The sequence below is a fragment of the Apis florea genome, unplaced genomic scaffold (assembly GCF_048593485.1).
Source record: "Apis florea isolate Af1SG1 unplaced genomic scaffold, ASM4859348v1 contig_37_pilon, whole genome shotgun sequence".
NCBI classification, from domain to species: domain Eukaryota; kingdom Metazoa; phylum Arthropoda; class Insecta; order Hymenoptera; family Apidae; genus Apis; species Apis florea.
In genome coordinates, this window is record NW_028256861.1 from 1,785,349 (window position 1) to 1,809,845 (window position 24,497).

Here is a 24,497-nt window from a genome sequence, read left to right on the forward strand (position 1 = left end):
TTGTGTGTACACAAGGCATAGGTGCACCGGAGCTGCGATGTTTGTCCAGCTCGGTGGATGGAGCTGAAAGCGGGAGGCCTCCTCCTGTTTCCTCGCGCATAATGGCGAGTGTATCGTTCACCGATTACGGGCCAGGAAAAGAGAGAACATCGTCAGCCCCTTCAGCCTGGGTAAACACGCGCGTATGTACACTTACGCGTAACGAGGTCGAGGATGAGGTCGTTCAGAAAGTGGTGTATTCCATTAATGGCGCTGCAAAGACCCCATCTTAACGCCCGTGAGAGAAAGTTTGGTAAAATGGAACTAAACCGTTTGATATCTGTTCCTTTCTTTTCTCGACCGAAGAAGGCCACGATTGGCTATAAACGAGAGGATCGTAAGTGAGAATATTCGCCGATGCTTTGTTAACTTGTCGATTTGCAAAATTTGTAATTTCCAGGTTTTTACATAATTAAATCACGATTAATCAAGCGTTCGTCAGGGTGGACGAGGCAGTCGTAATAGTGCAAACTATATCGCGGGTATAGGCGGGCGGCCATGCCGAAAATTGCACCCGCGCATTATCAACGCATAAGTGGGAATACACGTTGGTGAAAATTACTTTCGAAATCCGTTTATCCCTCGACGCGGAAAGAACGACTCTCCTCGCTGACAACGAAGATGGTACAGCAGTCCGTAATATGATCGTAGTATTATGTTATTTTCACACGATCCAAAAATTCAAATCAGTCCTATTTCGAGAAAAAAAAAAAAAAAAAAAAGGAATTATAAAAGAAAGGGAAAAGAGCAAACGAGTTGACCACGTGTCTGGTTCATAATTCAATAATTCGATCGCGTGCAACGCTTCGAATTGTTAAATTGGTACACGGAGGGGGGGGGGGGGGAGAGGCGAAAGAACGGAACATTTCGCCGGGACAGCATTAGCCGGGCGAATAATTTAACAGATCTCTGACGGAATTAGCATCCGCGATCGTATTAATCCGACATCGATTCAACCGGACGCCGCGCATCCTCTCTATTGAGATATCTGTATTACCTTCGTCGCTTTCGTGGGAAACGTTTATCTGGGCCGTGCAGGGATTACCGGTTGAATTATTACGGAAAATTAGAAACGCGTTATTCCCGTGTAACTGTATTTTCTTCGATCCTTTCGTTGCTGGATGAATATTTTCGAGGCGAGAGTATCGGATTCGGGACGACGATTTCACGAGTGCGCGGGAGATTGTTCCAGTGGATGGATTGTTAGATGACGTTTTTTTTTTTTTATGAGAAAAAAAAGAAAAAATATATATATATATTCGTTCGATTTTTTAGTTCTAGTTGAAACTATACAAGCGTGTTGAATAAACAATTTTCGATAAGTTGTTGCATATATATCTCGTGTAAAAATATCTCGTTGTCGTCGGGAATGAATGCAGAGAAATATCTAAATTAATCGAAGATCGAGAATTAAGGTATAAATAATTCGTAATCTTCGTATTTTTCGATGGACACGATACTGATGTGTGTTAAATTTCTCGAATCAAAGTTTAAAATTTGAGAGGAAATTTTAAACGCCTCGTTAAGAATTCGGTTAAATATATCCAAGATATATGCAAGACGTCTCTGTTCCATTTCACAACTCGTTGCCCAACATCGTGGCGTTAAAAATAAAATAAGCGAATCTCCTGATAGTTTTTTATTGTCAAAAGGAAGACGAAGCTAATTTGATCCGTTTATAAAAAGAAGACGTGCATTAAATTCGTTCGATCGAACTTTGAAAATATTTATAAAAAGTCGAATTATTTAAAAAAATCTGCTTTCCGGATAAAAAAAGATTTAGACAGTTTAGAAATAGAGGAATTCTGTTTGTAAGAATTTTAAAAGTTTTATCTGTAAAAATCTATTTTAAAAAAGTTAAAAAACATTTCCTCATGCCTCTGTCCAATTACACAACTCTCGATTCCAACCTAACCCAATACTTTACTACTCGTAACAATTTTAAAAGGTAAAAATCAATCGAACTTTAGCCAATATCACATTCACATAAAGAATCCCTCAAAAATCCCTTTAAACTTTAAGATCTCTCGAAATCCCTACTTTCAAACTCAAAATGTAACCTAACCTAACGTTTCAAAAGATGGAATTCCAATTTTAGTCAATATTCAATAAACCTCAAAAATCCCTTTAAACTTTAAAATCTTTCGAAATTTCTACTTCCAAACTCAAAATCTAACCTAACCTAACATTTCAAAAGATGGAATTCCAATTTTAGTCAATATCATATTCAATAAACCTCAAAAATCCCTTTAAACTTTAAGATCTCTCGAAATCCCTACTTTCAAACTCAAAATCTAACCTAACCTAACGTTTCAAAAGATGAAATTCGAATTTTAGTCAATATCATATTCAATAAACCTCGAAAGTCCCTTTAAACTTTAAGATCTCTCGAAATCCCTACTTCCAAAATCTAACCTAACCTAACATTTCAAAAGATGGAATTCCAATTTTAGTCAATATCATATTCAATAAACCTCAAAAATCCCTTTAAACTTAAAAATCTTTCGAAATTTCTACTTCCAAACACAAAATCTAACCTAACCTAACGTTTCAAAAGATGAAATTCGAATTTTGGCCAATATCTCTTTCAACAAACCTCGAAAGTCCCTTTAAACTTTAAGATCTCTCGAAATTCCTACTTCCAAACAGAAAATCTAACCTAACCTAACATTTTACTCCCCATAACAATTTTAAAAGAAAAACTCTAAGATCTCTCAAGATCTCTATTTTCAAAATCATTTCATTTTGTGTCGTTCGTATTTATTGCGGTTCGATCATTTTCCAACCAAGTCCAAAATTACGAGATACACGCGTGACAGCTTTTTATTGTCAACAACAGGAAGAGGAATTTAACCGTAGAATTCGGGGCTTTGAATAATTCGGACGGGATGGAGCAGGTGTTAACGACGCGGCGTGTTTAGCGCAGCGCCATATTTTCGCCGCTTATCCTCGCCTGTGCCTCGGGCTGGAAAAAAAGAGACAGACAGAGAGAGAGTGAGTGAGAGAGAGAGAGAGGAGGGGGGACCCTTCCTATTCTCGAGCAAGCCCAAACACGCGTGTCCTGCGTGCGCACACCGTAATAAATACGTCCGAGGAACACTATTGGGATACACTTGGCCCTCGCTATAAGCGCGAGCGTAAACTTCGTTAACGAGAAACTAATTCTCCTCTCGGCGCACTACCGTAAGAAAGTTTCGTAATTTAAGGAGGGGGGAGAAGGGGCCTAGCGAGGACAGTCGAAGGAGGGGGAGAGTGGAGAGGGAAGGGTCTGAATTACGATGCGAATTAACACGCTACGGCTCAAGGTCGGTGATGTAGTTTACGACCGGTGGTTGCGTGTAAGCATGTTTCTTCTTCGGGAGTGGCAAATTTGCCAGGTTTGCGCGGCAAATTTGAAAATCCGAATCGACGAATTCTTGATTGACGACGAGATGTCTCGTAATTTTTTTTTTAAAAAACCTCGTTCCTGGTTATTGTTTCGTTTTTTATTAAATAAGAATTAATAGCGTTGCGAAATTTTAAAAATTATTCACGCATATTTCGTAATAATTTGAAATAAATTCTGGCATTTCGTTTATTATCAAGGAGAGGCTCGTTGTATATCGAGATGGTTTGTTGTACGGCCAAATAATGAACAGTATCAAACAATATGTATACGGCCTCCGTGTGCGCTTTGTCTTTGCTAAAACTCCCGTTTTTGCTCTCACTCCGAATGCTCTCGCTTTGAACTTTTCCTGAAAAAAAAGAAAAAACCCTCCTTCCAAACTTTCGTTCGCCCGAAAGAGAGCCTCACCCTTGCAAACGAACGCAGACATTTCCATTCATCATCAAACTTGCACACATCATACGTATATTGGCATGTATCCTCTTTCTAATTCGATCCTCTAATTTTATTATTTTAATTCGTTCTCCACGATTTCTCTTTGCAACAAGAGTTTTTTGCAAATATTTTAAAAAAAAAAAAAAGAAGCCAAAACATAAAAGTATACACGATATTTGAATTTTTTTATCTTACCACGAAAAGATCTTAAAAATTTATCTTAAACTTGCAAAGTGCCATTTTCCATCTGTCGCCGCCCCCTCCGCAAAAATTTCTTTATCCATTATTTTTCCACGGATAAATCAAACACACCCCTCCTCGGGTGTCCCAGCACCGAGGGAAAAACGCGATTATCCAATATTCAAAAGGGGCCCGGTCTGTTTGCCCCTTCGCTCTCGAGCCGTATTGACTGTTCGATTTAAGGATTATCGGACGGATCTCCCTCCGAGATACCACCCCATACAAGATGCGCACATACCCGCAGGAGCTGGAACCGTAAAGGCGAACCACACCGTCCTAATTGTGCACAGGGCGATCATGTTTCACACAGTACACAGGGGTATTGGCTCTCGATGTCGCGCGGTTTCTCTCTACCGGTATGCCGGTTTACGAGGGCGTCACCGAGCCCGTGTGCGGTGACATTAAGAGAAACGGAAGTGAAAATCGAATCGGTCGCCTCCAAGGCTCGTTACGTGCAACGATTTTTTCAACAAGGAGATAAAGAAAAAATTTTAGATATTGGAGAATCTTCGAGAGTCGAGGATGTATATGAAATAAGAAGGAGGTCGTGTTCAGAGATTAATCTTTTGATCTCCATCCGTTGCATATTTCGAAACTTGGAGGAAAATAAAAAAAATAAAGGGACGGGGAGAAAAAGTATAACTCGGTTGCACCGGTAGAAATTTATGAAAGTGGATTTAACACCCCTTTAAACAAGGTCCAAGGTACCGATGACTCCACCCCATCCAAGGGGTATAAAAATTTTTTCCCTCCCTCCTTCTCGCTCTTTTTCTCGATTTCAAGTAAAAATATATATATATATATATACATCGACTTCCAACTACGAGGAAGAACAAATACAGAATGTTTTTCGCGTGTTGTTTGTTCGTTGCGGGATGGAGAGATTCTTGACATTTCTTTATTAAAAAAACAACACGCCAAGTTGCGTATAACTTTCATCGAAGGGGGGGGGAGGGGGAGTGGAGACAGAGGTTGGGGGGAGGGAAAGGGTTAGGTTGCAGAGTTGATGAATTTTGCACGGCGGAGGAGGCACGTATAAATTGCTCTTATTGCTTCCATAAATTTCCTTTGTATAAGAGAGAATGAGACGCGCGCTCATCAAGTTTCGACTAAATTCATGGAAATTGCGAGCTTGGCGAGAGAGGAAGAGAGAGGGAGGGAGGGAGGTGGGGGAGCTCCTTAGGAGTTTCGCGTTGGCTCGTTGAAAAACGAATAGCTGGGCGAATGGCGTTTATTACTCGCATTTCTGCGAGTCATTATCTCTGGAGAAATATATAGGAACGAGGAGAAAGAAAAGAAGGTCGTTTAACGATTAATTATCATCCCCGCCCTCTCCTCCCCCCACGGAGTACACGATTGATATTCCATTCTTGAAAAAAAAAAAAAAAAAAAAAACGACGATTTATAATCGTATCTAACGTATTTATGTATCTACTGATTGGTTCTAAAATAACAAAGGTACTTGAAAATTCTTAATATATAAATCTAATAAAGAAATAGTGTTGTATTTGTAGAATATTTATCGCATGGCGATCAACATGATATGCAACATGGATGTCGTTTATACCTAACCTCACTTTTCCCATTCTTTAAACCGGTAAAATGTATCGTTATTATTTCAACAAAATAATTGGTGAAGTAATTTTAACGATTGGATTCCATTTCGTGTTATTCTATTTCCATAATTCTTTCTCACCTAATTGTATCCACCACACCGTCGATTAACGAGACACTTTTATCACCGAAACGAACCTTCGATAAAAAAAAGCAACGAAATAGATCGATCTCAACTTCCGAATAACTTTCCACAATTCTCAAAGCTCGTCGATCTAAAAAAAAGAAGAGAAAGGAAAAAAAAAAAAGGGACGAGAATTCGCAGCTCTATCCGGGCAACGCTTGGTTAACTTCGACGTGGAAGTAGGAGAGGGGAGGGGAAGGTCGTCAGGAGCGAAGCGCGAAGATTGGTGGCAACCAACGCTCAAAGCCAATTCTTGCGTTTCATTTGCGAAAGTTTTAATGCGCGAGACGAGGTCCCTAACGAGATCATAAGGGAGGAGAGGGGGAGGTGGGTGGGTGGGTGGGGCCAGTACGACACGCGGCACGACAGATGAGATCGCTTCGTTACCGTCGGCCGGTCGGACAGGCGAAATAAAAAATGCCGAAGTAACGAGGGAAGCGTTCATATAATCGTCCGGCTAGTTGACTGAAAAGCAACCGCACGGCTCCTCGCTACTCGTTTAATTGCTCGCGCTTTTCCACTCCCCGGCTTTTCCCCGTGAAAAACTGCAGAACTTGTACCTGGCCTCCCCGTGAAAGGGGAGGGGACAGGCAGGCAAGGAAGGGGGGAGGAGGTTCGGGTACATCGGCCAGGCAGAGTATTTTATACGATCCCCGCTCCAAAGGACCAGCTCTCCCCCCACCCCACGACCTCATTCATTATATCGCGGCAGGAATTTTTCGACCTACAAATCTTCCTGCCTCGAAATTTTTAACTACCGACGTTGCTTGCTGTCTCGTCGAGCACCGGTCACCGTGAAACTTTCTAATTACGTTTCGTTTCCGCCACACTCGTGATTCCGACTCGTGGCTCGGCCACGTTTTATGCGCGAAGCCGTGCGATTTATACTGCGAAATATACAATGTTTTGGAACGAAAGAAAAAGAGGTTAGGGAATCGATGTATTGAAATATCTTGTGTACCGTATTTAGGTTATAGGTTATAAGTGTACCTAGATGTGAAGAAGTATTTTGCGATATAACAGGTGTTTTTATCTTACATTCACGCGATTTCAGTAACTGAAATTGAAGTTTTTGTGTATTTTCGTTCGTGCAGTAATTTTCTATATCTAACCTATAAGCTATTTGATTAATGTATAAAAGTAAGAGGAAAGATTAAGAAACGATCTTTGCTCAATCTTTGTATTGAAATATCTTGCGAATCACATGGTTAATATAGTTGAGCCTAAGTATCTAGATACCTAGGTAGGCGGAAATAGAGAAGTGTTTTGCAATGTAACGTTTGATGCGCCCTCTAGTAGTAATTTTCTACCCAACCTATAAGTTATCCGATTAATGTACGACACGTGCACGAAAGTTTCGTTTCTTTTAATCATCGATGTTCAACATTGTAAATTTAAGTAATGGGACATAATTTAAATAATTATAAATGGACATTGTTTCTTTTTTTGTCGTTGTAATATTGAATCTATTAAAATTCTTGAAATACAGTAACAATTTTCCTTGTGAAAAATTCCATCGTTCCATCGTTAAGAAAAGTTGGAAGAATCTCAATTTAAAACTTGAAATCTCTTGTCAAACGAAATAACATATTTATATTGGTAGAATGGTATTCAATAGTACCTCGATAGTAAACGACGTGAAGTCGAAATAATCGACAATTGAGAACATCATTCGAAACTTTATATGATACTTCGAGTAACATATACAAATTCAATCCACCAAAAATATTTTTAAAAAATAATTCTCAAGTTAGATGAATTTTCTTCCGAATAAACCTTTTCTTTTTTTTTTTTTTTTTTTTCTAAATTCTACATTTCTGGCAAAAATCCATCATTCAAACGATTCGAGAGGAGCATCCCTTACTTTTAATCCAACGTGTCGTATGAAAGGGCAAACCTCGCTACAAATCTTCCTCTTCCCCCGCGCTCGATCAGAGAAAAATCATTATCCACCTCGACCATCCAAACCAATCGTCCTCGTTCCTTTCGCGAATCCCATCGGTCGAAATCGTCCTTCTCGAAAGGCGCATCATCGAACTCGTCAAAATCCATTCTCCACTCCACCTCCAACCCCTTCCCAACCCCAAAGAATCCGTGACGGAGTCGGCCAAGAACGGCCATTGTGAGCTGCCTGCCTGCCTGCCTGCCTGCCTGCCTGCCTGTCTGTCTGCCTGCCTGCCTGTCTGTCTGCCCGCCCGTCCGTCCGCCCGTCTGACGGTAGACAGAGCGACAGAAGTAAAAGTGCTTCTCCAGTGGCGCACCCCCAGCTGGGTTCATTAGTAAACTGAAGTACCGCGCGCTCTGCGCACCAAGGGTCTTTTGTGCGAGGGTGCGCCATTCGCGATAACTCTCTCCACCTCCCCTCCCCCCCTTTCCACTTTTCTCCTCCATTCTCGCCCTCCCTTCCTTCTCCTCCTCCTCCTTCCACCGGCCCTTGGGCTGCTTGCTCCCTGCTCCCTCAGTCCTCCTCTCACCTTCTTCTTGGCCAGGTATGCACGGAGGCAGGGAGGGGAGGGGAGATGGTGTTAATACTGCCGCATGTACGTGGTGTTGATGCATTATTATTACGTTGCAGGGCAATTTAACTCGCCGCTCCAAAAGTCCAATGTTTGATTTTTCTATCTTCTTATCCCGTACGCGACACGTCGTTGCAATAAAAAAAAAAAAAATAATCAATCTTATCGAACAATCTTAACAGCCTCGATATTTTCAATTTCTACGTACGTTTCTACTCTTAGCCTTGGATGGAAAGACAAGAGTGTTGGAAGACCTAGATGTGTTAGAAATTAGAGGGCGCTCGTGTTTACTCGTGAAGAGAGAGAGTGGGGGAAATAGAGATCGGGAATTTTGGCCCACGGTGTATGCACGGATCTCGCGGAGCGGGGGGAGGAGGAGGAGGAGGAGGAGGAGGAGTGGGGACGGGTGTGTGTGTCGCCGCCGCGTGTTTTCACCCCGTGCTCCGCGGCGAATTTATCTACGAGTTGGACGTTTGAATGTCTGTCGGCGGGGGAACAGCGGGAAATTTTGCTAGCTGCCTCCGATTTTACGGTGCACGGGCAGACTTAAAACCCCGGCGCAACGTTAAAGCGTCCCTCGAGCGAGCTGCTCGCCTTTGTAAGACGAGACACCGCGTTCTCCCTCCCTCTCCTCATCCTCTTCTTTTTCTTTCTCCTCTCCCCTTCTCTTTTTTTTTTTTTTTGTTAGTTGTTGGCTTTAACGCGCGTCAGAGTTAATTTCCAGCGAATAGACGCGACGCTCGACAGAGATGATTCCGCGTACGGGCCCCCGCTTTTCATACGAACGCGTATTATTGTTGCTTCGCGTGTCGCGATAAGATATCGCGTTTTGTTCCTCTTTCAGAAGAAATCTTGAACTCTTCGCATTCTATATTTTAATCGTTATACGTGTATTTGCATTGGTGATATAATTACGTTTTTAGGGATTGTTGTTGCTCGATGATCTTTTTTAAATGTGAATGCAAACGAGTGCAAAGGATTCGATTTTAATAATCGAAAATAGAAGAAATATCTCGTATCTTTTTCACAACTTATTAAGTTTTCTCGCTTCGTGAAAAATTCTAATATCGATGATATATAATTCGTGTTCGATCAGAGTTTCGCAGGTTTACGCAGGTTTGCTGCCGATAGACGGAAATCGAAACGAAAAACTATAAAACCGCAAATACCTTTCGACTATGGATCTAACACTGGGAATAATCCGAATTTTCGAGATTATTCGAATTTCCTCTCTTCCAGCCTCGCTCTGTCTTTGAGCTTTACAACGGTTGAATTATTTAATACTCGTTAACTGTAAATGGTGCACACAGACGCGCGCACATAATTTCGCTCGCACAATCGTATAAAATTTTCAAACGAGCGTTGCAGACGATTTTCCCCTTATTTCAATCGTTGATCGATAGCTTTGAGGACGAGCAATTTTTTATCTTGCTCGTGTGACAAAAATGCTCGATGCCGGCCAACTTTGAATGGCCGATAATGAACGAGCGAATGGTTGGGAAAAGGAGAAGAAAAAAGGAAATGCGAGACTCGTTCAAAGTGTTACACGCGAGATTTCGAATTAAAATCGTTGTGCCAAGGAAGAATCTTAGAAAAATTTATCATTCGTCGAAATGACTCAAACTTTTCGATTAACATTCGAGTGATGGACAAAAGAAAGTATTATTACGAATTATCTTTAAAAAAAATAATCAAGTTGGAAATCAAGTTCGAAAAGTATCATTTTTTCGTTTCGTTTTTATGTAAATGAATTAATTGGAATTAAAAAAGAAAAAAAAGATTGGATTATAGGCGAGCTGTTCAATGCAGCGGTAAAAAATTTAGAGCGAGTCAAAAATTCATGAAAATAATCCATTTCAAATTAATGACAAAATAAATAAGGGGGAGGGAAATTTTTTAATACCAAACTAATAAAATCGTATAAATAATTACGTAGTGCAAAAATTGCAAAATCCGCTGATATCGCGAATGTACAATATATTCGTAAAACCGATAATTCCTTCTAATTAATATCGTAGCTAAACGCAAGAAAAATGCGATTGTTTTTCCATCTTAAACCAATCCTCTTTCCTAACCGATATTAAATTTTCCAAGCGAATTCCACATATTTCACTTATAGCGGATAGATAAACATTACTTTATTTTTATTTTTTTAAATTAATTTGATCATTTATATAACTCGCTTTTAACGAGAGAGATGGAGAGGAAAAAGAGAAGGTTCGCGCGAAAGAGAGGTCTGTTTTTGATTCGGGAAACATGGTGGAACAGCGGTGCAATCGGCGCGAAATTACGGTGGCACGCCGAGGATAATGGCCGTACAGTTGTTACGATAAAGCCGGACAATTAATAATTCCATAACGAGCCGCTTTTGAAACGAGCGAAAAAGCTCGGAGGAAGGATTGGCCGGGCGCGAATTAGCGCGTGCACAATCATGTGTATACACACAGGGCCAACGTGTTTTCTGGCCAACTCGATTGTTTGCGCACACGCCGCGAGTAGATGCCAAACGTTGAACTCGGTTCCCAACGATTCGACCGTTCCTCGTACCGATAATTGTTAACACGTTCTCCCGCACGTGCCTGCATCGTTGCGAATCTTCTGCATCTTTCTTCCTTATTTTGTACGAGTAATTCGAGTAGCGCCCGATTAATTGTCGCGACGGAATAAATAAATTAAAATTTTGAATAATTTGTTTCGAAAATTCTAGTTTCGATTAACTTAATTATAGAAAATAATTTCTCCAATTTCTCGTCAATTTTTGTTTTATGATGATCGATTATGATTTATTACATGGAAGCTGTCCTAGTACTTATAATTGCCGCTAGACGGCCTCAAGCGCCACTTCGATTCTCGTTAGCATCATCTGCACTGCCACATATAACTACTACAGGATCGAGGAAAGAAGCGTGACCCGATTCTCCTTTTATCAGAGGATCCTAATCCAGTATCCATTTTACTCGAGAACCAAAATTCAGACTTGCATCTAATAGTAGCAAGTGGAGCAAGTGTAAAATACAATTCTAAAGGTACGTTGCTTGTACGTGCATGCTCGCGTTACGTTATAATACAGACTTTAAGTAAATAATATATAAACGAAAAATACTAAACTCATCACATCGTGCACGATGTCTTCGAATAAGATCATCCACGGGCAACGTCATAATTAAGGGACGATCGAACGATTCGTTCCAATGTGATCAATACACAACGCGTGCCATCGTTGGTCGAACTTTTGATCAGAAACGTGCACGAGAAATCGTTCGAGTATTCTGTTGTACGTAGGGTAGGGTGAATTGCAACTACACCTGCACGTATGCAACTGCACGAACGGTACGTGCGGCGTATGTTGATGGGGTTGCGGTTTGACTCTGGTGGCTGGTGGATAGCCCGCCGTTATTATCCGTAACTCGTGTTGCGGCAGTCCCGGAACAAACGTGGCCGAAAACCTTCGTTTCCTGTGCCGAGGCCGCCTCCGCACGTCGCCTTCGTTCTCTTTTGCTCCCTCCCGGAACCAAGAAAGATTCGTCACTGTCGCGGGCCGAGATCGGTTGTTGCTCCCTTTCTGCCCACCTTTCTGTCGTTTACGTTTAATCGATCGTGTGCCTTGCTATTGTTTTGCTCTGCTGCTTCGGGCACGTGATTTTTATCCGTGATATATATATCGTAGATTTCTCGAATTAAATATTTGATCGAACGAAAGGATGAAACTTGTTCTACGTTTGTCACAGATATCGTTCATTATTGCAAATATAATGTGACGCGTTTTGGATATTTTGGTCTTATTGCAGCAGTATCAAGTTAAAAATATAACCTTTTCTCTATGTACAGTTAAAGAATAGTTTAATTGAACATTTAAATAAATAAACGAACGAATAAAAATAGAGTGAATTAGAGCAGAGTTGTATTATCGACGAACGTTCGTTTTTATACTATTCTATAAGTGGATGTCGTGAAATTATCCAGGATCGTTAATCGCAAGGGAAAAGAAATAGAGGCGAATAGAGGCACGGAGAGCTTTGGCTTCGAAGCTGAGTCGCGCGTTTCGGTGAAAAATTTAAAAGTTTGCACTTGGCCGGAACTTAGGAAATAAGAGTTTTATGGATTATACAATACAGGGGTGGGGAATTCCGGGTTGTATTCTAAGTAACACGAAAAGTTTAGGGAAAATATTCCGGGAATGCGTTATCGTGTCATTTCCAAACTGCAATAGGGTTACACAAAACTCTGGAAAACGTGAGCGCTAATATTGAACTTGTTCGAATTTATTAAAAATTGTTTATGCAGAGAGAGAAAGAGCAGAATTTCTTTTCTTTGTCTCGGGGTAGCTGTAAATAAAATAATCGTACGAGTAACTTTTGAAGAAATTTTTAGTAGAATGTAATTTTTGTTTTTCTTCCATTAGACAGAGAATAAATATTTTATTTACATTGAAATAACGTTTGCTCTTGATTTAAATATTAAACGAAATTTTCAGATATGTTATTTAAAATATTTCATATATATATATATATGTATTACAAATAAATAATTCCTTTAATTCAATCAAATAAGCAGATTTATGCAGAAATAAATGAAATATGTGTGAAATATCTCAACTCTAAGTTTGTAAGAAGATTGATAAAAGAAGAAAGAGAAGAACTGTGGGATATTACTGTTGCCAAATTTTCACGTGTTCTCGAAAAAACTTTAATCAGATCGAGAGGGGATTACCGTTTCTAGTTTTCGAAATCGTTTGCACGAAAGAGTTTTCTTAAAAATTCACCCTTAAATGCGATGGAAAAAAAAAAAAAAAGGAAATGATACAAATGGCATCCGTCCGTATTGAAAAATACCAGGGAGTTTTATTAAAATTATTATTATACTATCCGCGAGACGAACAATCAAAACAATGCGGATGAAATACAGTTATTAGCGAGATGAAGAATTACGCTGGTATTTGATGTTATTTTACAAAGGCACGTGCCGATCTCTCGTTTCGATACGATAATAAAAATGTAAAGTCGATCGCAAAAGTTTTTTGCATTCGGTTATTTTACGAGGAATTAATTTTAAAATCGAATTATATATTTTCTTTGTCGCGTGAAAACGTATAAATTATTATTTTTAATGTTTCTTCGACAATTTTTCAACAAGTATTTTTAACTTTATTTGTGATCGACAGCGACACTAGCGCCACGTGACTTAACTACAAGTACCTTAATATTGTATTTACCTTTTTTATTTTTGATTTTTGGCAAAAAGTCAATTATCGATAAACATTAATTTAAATATTTTTATAAAGATACATTGACGATTTTAATAAAATGATATACAATTTACCAAAGTTTCTTTAGTTTCAAATGTTCATGTTTCTAAATTTACGCAAAAATATCAACGTACAAAAGTTTGCATGCGAAAAAGACAAAATATCCAATACGATAATAAAAATGTAAAGTCGATCGCAAAAGTTTTTTGCATTCGGTTATTTTACGAGGAATTTTAAAATCGAACATATTTCCTTTGTCGCGTGAAAACGTATATAATTATTATTTTTAATGTTTCTTCGACATTATTTCTAATTATTTGTGATCGACACTAGCGCCACGTGGCTATCAACTACCTCAACGTAAATACATTAATTTAAGTATTTTCGTACGACAAAGAAATAATAAAGATACATCGACAACTTTAACAATTGTCGCTCAAAGTTCCAAGAAAAGGGAAAATATTTCTAAATTTATGCAAAGTATTCTTCTTTCCGAAAAAGACAAATTATCCAAACTGCAATACGCTCAATTTTTATTTGCAATCCCAAACGAATCGAGCGAATGAAACAATGAAAAATTCGACCATTTGGAGAGAAAAACTTTCACAACCGACTGTACCCTAATTTTCCCGGAATTTGTCAATCGTAATTCGCGCTAACTCGAGATCCGCGAGACGTATTATCGACGCGACCTACAATATTTAAAATATCCGTATCGAGAGGTTTATGAAATAACCGCTGGCTCGTTTCTGAAAAAGGAATTCGTCTGATTGCGGCCAGGTATGCGCGGAATGGTCGACGGTGGCCGACATCTCCAGAGACAAGGGAGCATATTTGCCAGACCGTTTCAATCCTGTTCAAATTTTTATCTGAAAAGCGGGTCGATATCCTTCGAGGAAGCCTTTGAAATTGCCGACTTTTCCACCCCCGATTTTCGTTTAAATTTCGAAGGTCGCGAGAACAACTCACTCATTTTCTCAAGTATTTGCGCATTTGTGCATGAACAGAGGTGAAACGAGACACTTTTTTCAAATTGTAAAATCATAATTCATCTTCGTTGACAATTAATTAAGATTATTGCGATTTATTTCATAAAATTTTCACTCGACATAACAAGTATTTCTATATATTCCATTTAATAATTAATTCCGTTAAATTTTTTTTCCTTTTTAAATAAAATCAAGAATTTGAGATCGATCGATCGATTCGATTAATTTCCACGAGGAGGAATAATACACCTAACGCTCTGTTCCGTTGCCTTTTAGTCGCCAGTTACACGTATCAAGCGCACACGCTGTACGACTATGCGGTTAGTTGTCTAGGTAGATAGATTTATTTGGCAATTAAGCGATCCAGAGAGCAAAGCGACCAGTAGAGGAGATTAAACCAGTTGCACGAAGACGTAGCAGCCTTTATGATATATAACCCTATATTATGCAGCGAAATACTAACAATGACACCTTTACACCCCTTTTTTTTCGATCGTCGTTTTGATAAATCGTTTTATCTTGAAATTGCTGGCCCGTCGAATCAATACGTGCCACGCACGTATCCGTGAATTTGCAACAATTAGGCGTAATAAATTCCTTACCACGCAATTATCTCAATTTATATATATATATATTGTATTTCGATATAACAATTTCGACGACTATATCCTAACAGTTTATAAGATAAATACACGAAATTCCATTATACGATTGGATTTAGGTTTCTCGCGCGGTGGCCTGATTTAAGAGATGGATCCGTCGCTTCGAAAACTGCCTTGGCTATCCTTCTTGCGCAATGAGCGGTATAAATCACGTTTGCGCGATTCGGATACGCGCGATATATCAGTGACAGAATGTATGGAAAAAAAAAAAAAAAGAAAAAAGAAAAAAAGAGAGAGAGAGAGAAAAGGAACGGGGGAGAAAGCAACGTCGGATCTATCGGCGATGCCATGGCAACGTACCAAAACCCGATCTTCGTGGCGAGTTTAAACGACACGACACAAAATACAGCATGCCGACTGCATAAGTAACGGGCAACGGCGAAAATCAAAATTTATCGCGCGGATTTCAATCGCTCCTCCTCCTCCCCTCGAAAATTCTGCACCCCTGATTAACGAATTTCTTCTTTATTCGCACACGTTCAAGATCCGATCTGTAGGGTGGATGGCTTTTAAATTCGGTGACGATTTGAAATTTGTGACGAGTTTGTGTTTGTTATTTTTTTTGTAAAAATCAAACAAAATGATGGTTCATTTGTATGATTTATTATTATTATTATTATTACATTCGTTTACATCTATTCCTATTTCCCATATATATTTTTCATATTTCTCATATTTTTATTTAATTCTCCATAAAAACTTATTAAACTTGAACACTCGTAACTTTCCATGCTGCGTAAATATCGTAATGCAATGGAATGTTTATTTGCCTTTAGAGGCAACCGCCATTTTCTTAATGAAAATATTTAATTACATTACTGTTTCGCGAAAATTTTCAATAAATATTTTCCATGTTTCGAGTAAAGATTATTGCAATGATTTATATATATATATATATATTATATTATTTCAATTCGAGAAACCTCGAAAATTATCCTTCCCCCCCCCCCCCCCCGACGCATCGAATTGAAACCTATCGCGTGGAAACGAAAGAAAGGTATCAGTGTCGTGTACAGGCCGAGGGAAAAGAGGTGTTGTTTTCTAAACGAAATCAATAAAAAGATTGATCCATTGTCAAGAGTGGGGTGCTCGTTAAATTGGCAACACTGAGGCTGAACGGGCCTTAAACCCCCGAAGTACAAACCCCCTTAAGTAAAGGCGAAAGGTGCCACTGCGAAGAAAGAGTAAAGGATCGAATAGAACAGAGAGAGAAAAAGAGGGATATACAGCTTCAAGGGTGTATGGTAGTGTACGAGAGAGAAGGAGGGAGAAAGAGCGAGAGAGAAACGCGAAAGGGTAGGAAAATATAGGTAGGGATCGTGAGATAGAAGGGGAGGACGAGAGAAAGCAGAAAAGAGAGAGGAGCAACGTGGAAAGATAGGGTGCTTGTGTAGCGATAGATTTAAGAGAGATCGTGCAATTTTGAACGCACGATAGAAACGTGGAATTACGAATTTTTAGAAATTTTTAAAATGATTAAAAAATATTCTACGATATTCCTAAATATCTTACGAAAAGATTCTATATATTATATAGAAGAATATATATTCTAGATATTATATATATATATATATAATGTAAATTTAATCGATATTCTTAACCTTAATATTATCGTGACGACAATATTTTTCTTCTTCTAAATAAGAGAAATATAAGCTCTTCCGCACATAATATATAACGGTCGGAAGATTATCCGGCTCGGTAAGGTTTTCGAAGGTTTCGAGACGATCGAGTGTTTTAAATTCCCATAGATCGACGAGACTGTTCGGCAAGACTTAAACTCGACTATGTGCTCGAAGCGATTCGAACATTCGTACCAGTAAATTGCTCGAAAACTTGCGACACAGGGAATATCGAATGGCCATCGCTAGACCCGCGATGGGGGAGGGGTTGGAGAGGGGAAGGCGGTTGACGAGGGTTGGGAAAGCCGAAGCGTGGCTCCTCCGGGTGGGGGTAGTCGGTACCTCGAACGACTCCGTGGGTCTCCGGTTTGCCCTGCTACGCTCAGTCCGACCCGGACGTTCGAGGGAGACGCGTCTGTCTTCCGTATTACGTACGCGTCGTACCGGTACGCACGTTGTCGCGTAACAATCACTCTCGCAATACCACTGTCGTAAATAACGCAGCATCGTTGCCTGGACGTTCGATCGCGCGTTACGATTTACGGATACAAGAGAGAGAGAGAGAGAGAGAGAGAGAGAGAGAGGGAGAGAGAAAGAGAGAGAGAGAGAGAGAGAGGGGTTATATCACACTGGCCGCTCTCGGATTGTGGGACGTACGCTGACCGCCTCGCACGAGGTTCACAAAGAAGAGTGAGAGGGAAGGAGGGAGAGAGAGAGAGGGAGGACTCACGAGATCGGGGAGAAGAGGGAGAGAACGCAAAGAAAAAGCTCTCTCTCGCTCTTTCTCTCTCTCTATCTCGACTGCCTCGCCGGCTTTCCACGGCCACGAATCGATACCACGCGACCGTCGCCGCGTCGGTCGTTCCTCTCTCTCGACCTCTTCTCGACGCTCGCTACACTCGTGCACGACCACTCGCCGCGTCGATTTTTCCTCTCAAACGCGCTTACCTCGTGTGGCCCTTCCCCGCTCGTCGTCCTCCTCGGTGTCGTCGTTCTCCATCCTCGGCTCCACCACGGGATTCTTCGTTCTCGATATTATACACTCGCGCGAAATTACGGTGGATGTGTACGATCGTGTTGCACCATTTTGACAACGGCTGTCGCGTGACGTTGCCGCGTGCGCGTCAATCGATATATAATCGATGCGGACGGTGAACCAATCGGAACGGCGCGAGATCGAGAATCGAAGCAGCGCTCTTGTGGCAGAGTCAGGAAACCCGCCAAAATAGCGGGCAACGGTCTGTCAGCGTTCGAACGTACGGTCTCCACGGTCGAGGATACGAGAATAGACGTTAAAAAGTGATCCCGTGTTTCACAGTGCGAGGCAAACGAGGAAAAGTCAAAAGGCAACGAGAGGCGAAAGGAACGTTGTTGATCGGGCCCGCGTTCGTAGTGTTTTGTTTATTCGTGGAAGAGAATCGGTCACTGGATTACCTCGTAGTGCGTATAGTATCTCTGTGTGTCACGTGACGATCAACGTTTGTTTATTTTGGTGCTTTTTATCGCTATTTATCCTGTTTGGCTACCTCTGCCGGCCTTTCCCACGAAATACTGGAATCACCGACAACAACCTTCTCTGGTCGCGGATGTTCGTCGGCCTCGCCTCTGTCGATCCTCGAAAAGTAAGCAAACATTTTCCTACTGTTTTCTTGCGTTCGTAAACATGGCTCGTTAAAACCTGTCGCGGTTTCCTCCGCTAATCCGAACTTTGTTCCGGAATTATTGTGCTTATAAATTACTCGCTTGGCGTACATCCAAATGGTCGATGCTGCTAATTTACCATACGTTTTCATTAGTACGTGAGCCAGACTCGTTAATTCGAGAATCGCAACTTTCGATAATTTGCGCGAACGCTTCGGAATACGACCATCTTCGCTACTTACAACACCGGACGGATTCCGTCTCGTTTCAATCAATTTAACGACAGTTAGAATTATTATATCGGGACACGATAGATTACATTCGCCGCGTGTGCGCGTATGTGTGTGTGTGTGTGTGTGTGTGTGTGTGGTGTGTGTGTGTAATTCGACTCGATTCGAAGCGAGAGTAAACTTAGATTAGGTTGTGACAGGAAATTTAATCGCACGATCGAAATGGATATTATTCCTCTCCGAGATTGCCCCGGTGCTAATCGTCGAGCGAGATATCGTGGTTTTTATGGAAGAGAGGTATTTTTATCGCGCGTTCTCCCGTCTAAACGCGTCGACAAAGCCCGTGACAGAACGCCGCCGGCGACTTTGTAGATCGTTCGCACAGCGAGATGTTTTGTTCCGCAGCCGAGGAATTAATCGATCGTAAAGAGGCTAATGCGAACGATACGCCGGCCACCCGTGCACGAAGAACATTTGACAAAGGAAAGCGATATATCCATGCGGGCGTATTCTCTTCCCTTATCGCCTCGCAAAAGACGCCGCGTCCTTCTCTAAATAAATGTTATTCCTTGCCAATCCTTTCATCTCCCCGTCTCCGTACGGGGACGAACCCTTATCCGGTTTGTTTTTTTTTTACCCTTTCAACATCCTCGTACATACATATGTAACAACTTCTTCGGGATTTCTGTTTATCCGTTAATCCGCAATTGCCTTTTGTAACACGAAGGAGAAACATTGTCAGAAACACACGTATACCTCATAGCTGGTCCACGTGTTCGATTTCGCTTCAGGACCATATTATTATTAACCAATTTTTGAAACAACACTGATTCTTGTTTATTTAATATATAATTTTAGTAAAAGAGAAAAATTTTTTCTCAAGATTTACCTTATTATTCGACAAAATCTTTTTATTCGACAAAATCTTTTTATTCTTCCAATCAATTCGGATAGTCTACTATACGTCCTACTATAAAATACGTATTTTCCTATATCTCGGAGTGAATTAAACGACGCATCGATCGGGACGGACACCAATACCGTAGATTAACATTTCTCGAAGGAGAGACGCACAATTGTGACGTGCAGCGGAGAGAAAGAGAGAGGAAGAGAGGAGTCCAGCAGGAATTGAAAAATCGATTTCGAGTCCCGGGCGTTAATAAAAGATTGGACGTCGAACGTTAGACGGACAAAATATAGGGTAGGGAATCTGTAATTTCGTTCTTGGTGGGATTCTCGAGTTCTCCGACGTCTCATTAGATTTTATCGCGGCGGGGGTTCCACGGGGCTATAGTCGAGTACCGGATACTTGAGACTTTATTCCTGGCCCTATAGTCGAGTTACCGAAAGTTACATACTTCTGAAAAGTCTCGCCAGATTTCTATTGCTTTCGGGGAAAACGCGACCGACTCTGACCAACGGCAACATTATTATAAAATTCGCGGATTCTGCTGCGCGATTACCTTCGAATATAAGGTTGGAAGAGCGGATAATTTGCAGTGACGTTCAACTCGTTGATATATCGGCCTGTTCCAAAAATTCTTCTCAAGTTTTCCGCTGCGTGGGTTTCCCGTGTTTTTCTGGAAAATTTTACGATTCCATTTTTTTTTTTTTTAGAGTGATCGAGAAACAAAAGTATCATTTATAATTTATTATTTTTATTTTTATTAAAATTGAATTCGAATCGAGGGTGAATAATTAACAAATTCATTTAACAGAATATCGTTTCGACGTAATTTTCAGTTTTGTAACAATTTAAAGTCTCGTTTCCATCTCGTGTCGTTATATTTGAAGAAAAAAGACACTGGTTTATTTCACTGGTTGGTTGTTCCGTTAAAAAAACTTTTAAAATATAGAAAATAGTTACAAAAAATGATATTTGCACATCATTTTATTCATTGTAGCATTTGTTAATAATTATTGAATACACGTATTACATTTCATATCGTTTAGTGATATTTCCGTATGATTATTAAAATTTGATATTACGGAAATGGATGTAAAATATACAAAATTTGATTTTATTCCGATAGAAACGAGGCTCCGGTAAAAACAAAATTGCATCATATATATAACTTATTATATGCTATTATGCTTTTTTACGTATTCATAAAATTCTATATTGAAAATAAATAAAATTTTTATCCTTTAGTTTTTCAATCTTCTGCCAGGAAACTGTTTTATTAAAAATTGAATTTTCGTTCGTTTGTTTCGACAATTTATTAATAGAATTTCATAAGAATTTCGTCTGTTTTTTTTTTTTTTTTTTTTTTTGAAATTTCACCTGCAATTTTCATTATTCATATACACACGTAATCTAATTTAATAGCACAAGTTTAATCCAGAAATAGGATTCGCACAAATTTTTAATAACAAGACGTATAACAAATTTGGAAAACGATATCGTACGTTTCAACGATGTATACAAAATAGAGCTTCGTTTAATCCTTTTTATATATCATAAAGTATACTATTACGTATAAAAGAATCTGTCTGCATATATATATATAGTGGTAATAAAATCTTCGTAAGTCTGTGTGTTTTCAGATACAATTTACTTTCTCCAGTTATATCGTTCTCTCTTTCTTTTTCCTCGTGCGCTAGATTAAAACCAGAAAATAATGCTCGAACGACGGTTTAACGAGAAAGATATTTCTAACGAGATACACAAGTTCTTATAAAAATTTCGAACAGATATTCCTCGCAAGTACAAATTACTTAATGATACTTCGTGTCGAAATATTTTTCATCAAAAATCGTCTCGGGATATAGAAAAGGTACATTCCCGTTCGAAGAAATGAAACATCTAAATTCCCTATTTTTTCAGAAATCGATATCGATCCCCGATTATTATTATTATTATTATTATTATTCAGACAAGGAATTATTCGGTTCCAAAAATCTCGTATCATTTCGGCCAACCAGATTTACGGATTCTGGGTCGCGTCGTGGCTATTTTTTTTCTCGAAACGTCTCCGTGATTGATCGATCGACGGGCGGAGAAGGTTGTTCCTTCCCCCGTGCCGATGAGGTTGCGGTATATTTATTTTTACCCCGAAGAAGGAAACAAGGAACAAGAACTTTGCCTTATTGTTGGATTCTGTCAAGTTTGTTCCCAACTACGCACTGCCAGATATATAAAGTTTCCCGCACGGCACTCGCCGTGTACTTTAGCGCGCTTAGCACGGCAGAGACAATATTGACTCGGCCGTGTCTGCTCTCTCTCTCTCTCTCTCTCTCTCTCTCCCTAGGAAAAGCTGGCCAACTTTATTTTCAAGGGTATCGGCCGGATCGTTGAATTAACTATCGTTTCTTCCATTGTTTCCATTGTCTACACAATGTTTGGAAGAAATGTTTGAATCGATCCATTCGTTGAAATCTTTTTTTTTTTTCATTATCGATCTCGAAATTTTTATCGAAGGATGATTTCCGAAGCGATTGGAATTTTTTTTTTTTTTTCTAATAAATTAAGCGTTAAAAAGGAAGTTCGTTGCCCAATTTCGAACCAAATTGTTATATCGATTTATGGGGTAAATCTAAATATACAGGGCGTTTTGTTCGAGATTGCTTTATTATTATTCGCAGCGAGGGAAAAATGTTTGTGTACGGATTAAATTTAAACTGGTCGTGCGATTACAATTAAATAAACGCCGTGTTGTTTGCGCTTAAACAAATTTTGATCGATCGACCGACAATTGGAAGCTGTATCTTCGTTTTAGGAAATGCAACTTTTCCCTTCGTTTCTTCCCTTTTATTAATTTACTCTCGATCCGATAAAAATCATCCGTGAACTTTAATTTCATTCGAAAATTGCGCGATTCGATCGACCAGCTAAAAGTTCCTCGTGAAATGTAAACGTGGCTTTAGCCCGGCGAGAGAGAAACTTATCTCGGGGCAAAGACCAAAGGTAAACTCGCGTCTTACAGTTGCGAAGAATCTGTGTTCGCTCTGCATACAATGCGCACACGAAAAATATTTGCATTTCAAAACAAAGCGGTCCCCAAAGCGTCAAATTTTATTACGATATTTCCACGGGGAATGGGGCTCTTCCATAATGATATCGTCAAAAAATTAACGAAAAAAAAAAAAAAAAAAAAAAACTTTATATCTATCAAAAAACCGATTCACACGATTTTCGAACGACGACACACGTGGATGCTGTTCAACGAGAGAAACCGTTCTCCAACGATGTTCTTTCGGATTGATTAATACGGCCACCCTTCGAAACTGTTTTGCCGACCCCTTTTTCAGCCCGGCTCGTTTCGCGACGACAGTCTCATCTCCGATTTTATGCCTCGTTTGACCCCCCCCTCGCTCTCGCCCCTCGCAGACACGAAAATCACAGGCCACGGGTCCCGAATGGTTTTATTTGGTATTTAAATAAGCGCGCTGCTCTCGGACGACAAGCTCCTTCGATTATTTATGGGCATCGGTCAATTATACACGAACGATCCCTACGTTGCCGACCGCGCATAGGGAAATGGATACAATTCTAAGCGGGACCACGTGCGTTTCGTGTATTCAATGTCAACGAGGGACCAGTTTTTAAAGTGATACTTTTTTTTTTCTTTCTACTAAATACTAAACTAAATTTAATCGCAACGTATCTTCAAAATTTTCCTAACCTAAAACCCTTCCCGCCAAAAAATCAATCTCAATTGCGAAAAATTTCAACGATAACAGTATGGGGGGAGAGGGGGGGAGGGTGGTAGAGTCGCATGTGCGCGTAACTACGTATCTATCTATCTATCTATCCGTGCGCCAAAAACGAGTTCATGCCGCACGTGAAACTTTGCTTCCTCGTTTCTTTCTGTTATCCGCCCCATTCCTGCGCCAATTCGAGTGCCGCCCACTGCGAAACGAGCTACGGGACGGCGATAACAATGGGGTTGTTTTTACGAGCATCCTCTTTACCCTCTCTCTCTCTCTCTCTCTCTCCCCCCTCTCTCTCTCTCTCTCTCTCGAGCTATTGGAAATCCAGGCTCTGGACCCTCGACACACGAATTAATAACCGTTTCAAACCGCTCCGCCGCCGCCGCTCCGGAATTAAAATATCCTTGCCGGGGGTTGGTACGAATCCACAGAGAGGGCGGCGACATGGGGGGGGGGCGGCGAAGAGGGACTCTTTGGTCGGCGGCGTGACCGTTGGTGGGGAGGGGGGGGGGAGAGGAGAGGGAGGATTGTCCGCAAGAATTAATCACTCGTCCAATCTGGGCGAAATCACGCCGTGTAATCATCCCGCGAGGTTTGTTATTAGCGGCGTATAAAGTACGGGGATACGCGGTAGTTGCGGCGAGCTGCGGTTGGTAAAAGTTGGCGAAAAGGGGGGAGCGGCGAGAGGTTGGCCGTGGTTTGCCGATTATTTCGATTGGCTCGCGTAGGATTTTTTTCCTTTTCTTTTTTGCACTCGCACTAATTCATTATAGGATTAATAAATTGTCATCCGTGTTTACGAGCGTTTAAGGCCCATTTACAGTACGACTCGTACTCGTGATGTTACAGAGATTTGTTACGGTTTTCTCGCGTGGCTTCATTTTTCGTATGGTACAGTTTTGAATTAAGCAGGGAAATGGGTAATTAATGGGCCCATTAAGGAGCGTGTTACTCGTATTAAAGTGGGGATTATAAGGCCCATAAAATGGACACATAGACATTTGTAATTGGTTTCGTATTTGTTTCATTTTAAATTAATTAGAGAAATGAGGAAAATGCGTAAGGCCCATGAAGTAACATGGCTCGTATTAAACTAGGGAGC

The 24,497-nt window shown here is 40.3% G+C and overlaps 2 protein-coding genes across 6 annotated transcripts in view; one reads left to right on the plus strand and one right to left on the minus strand.

Annotated features, from left to right (window-relative positions):
* LOC100869815 (very long chain fatty acid elongase 7) overlaps window positions 1-17,974 on the minus strand; it is a 76,335-nt gene extending 58,361 nt beyond the window's left edge. The window contains exon 1 of the mRNA XM_086916189.1: window positions 17,820-17,974. The gene's annotated coding sequence lies outside the window, so the exon portion shown is untranslated. The remainder of the gene's footprint in view (window positions 1-17,819) is intronic.
* Window positions 17,265-24,497, plus strand: part of LOC100870258 (uncharacterized) — a 304,187-nt gene continuing 296,954 nt past the window's right edge. For 2 of the 5 annotated variants that reach the window (XM_086916168.1, XM_086916169.1), the window contains exon 1: window positions 17,912-18,493. The gene's annotated coding sequence lies outside the window, so the exon portion shown is untranslated. Of the gene's footprint in view, window positions 17,548-17,911; window positions 18,494-24,497 lie in introns of those variants that run through there. The other 3 variants (XM_086916167.1, XM_086916166.1, XM_086916165.1) reach the window with 3 other exon arrangements.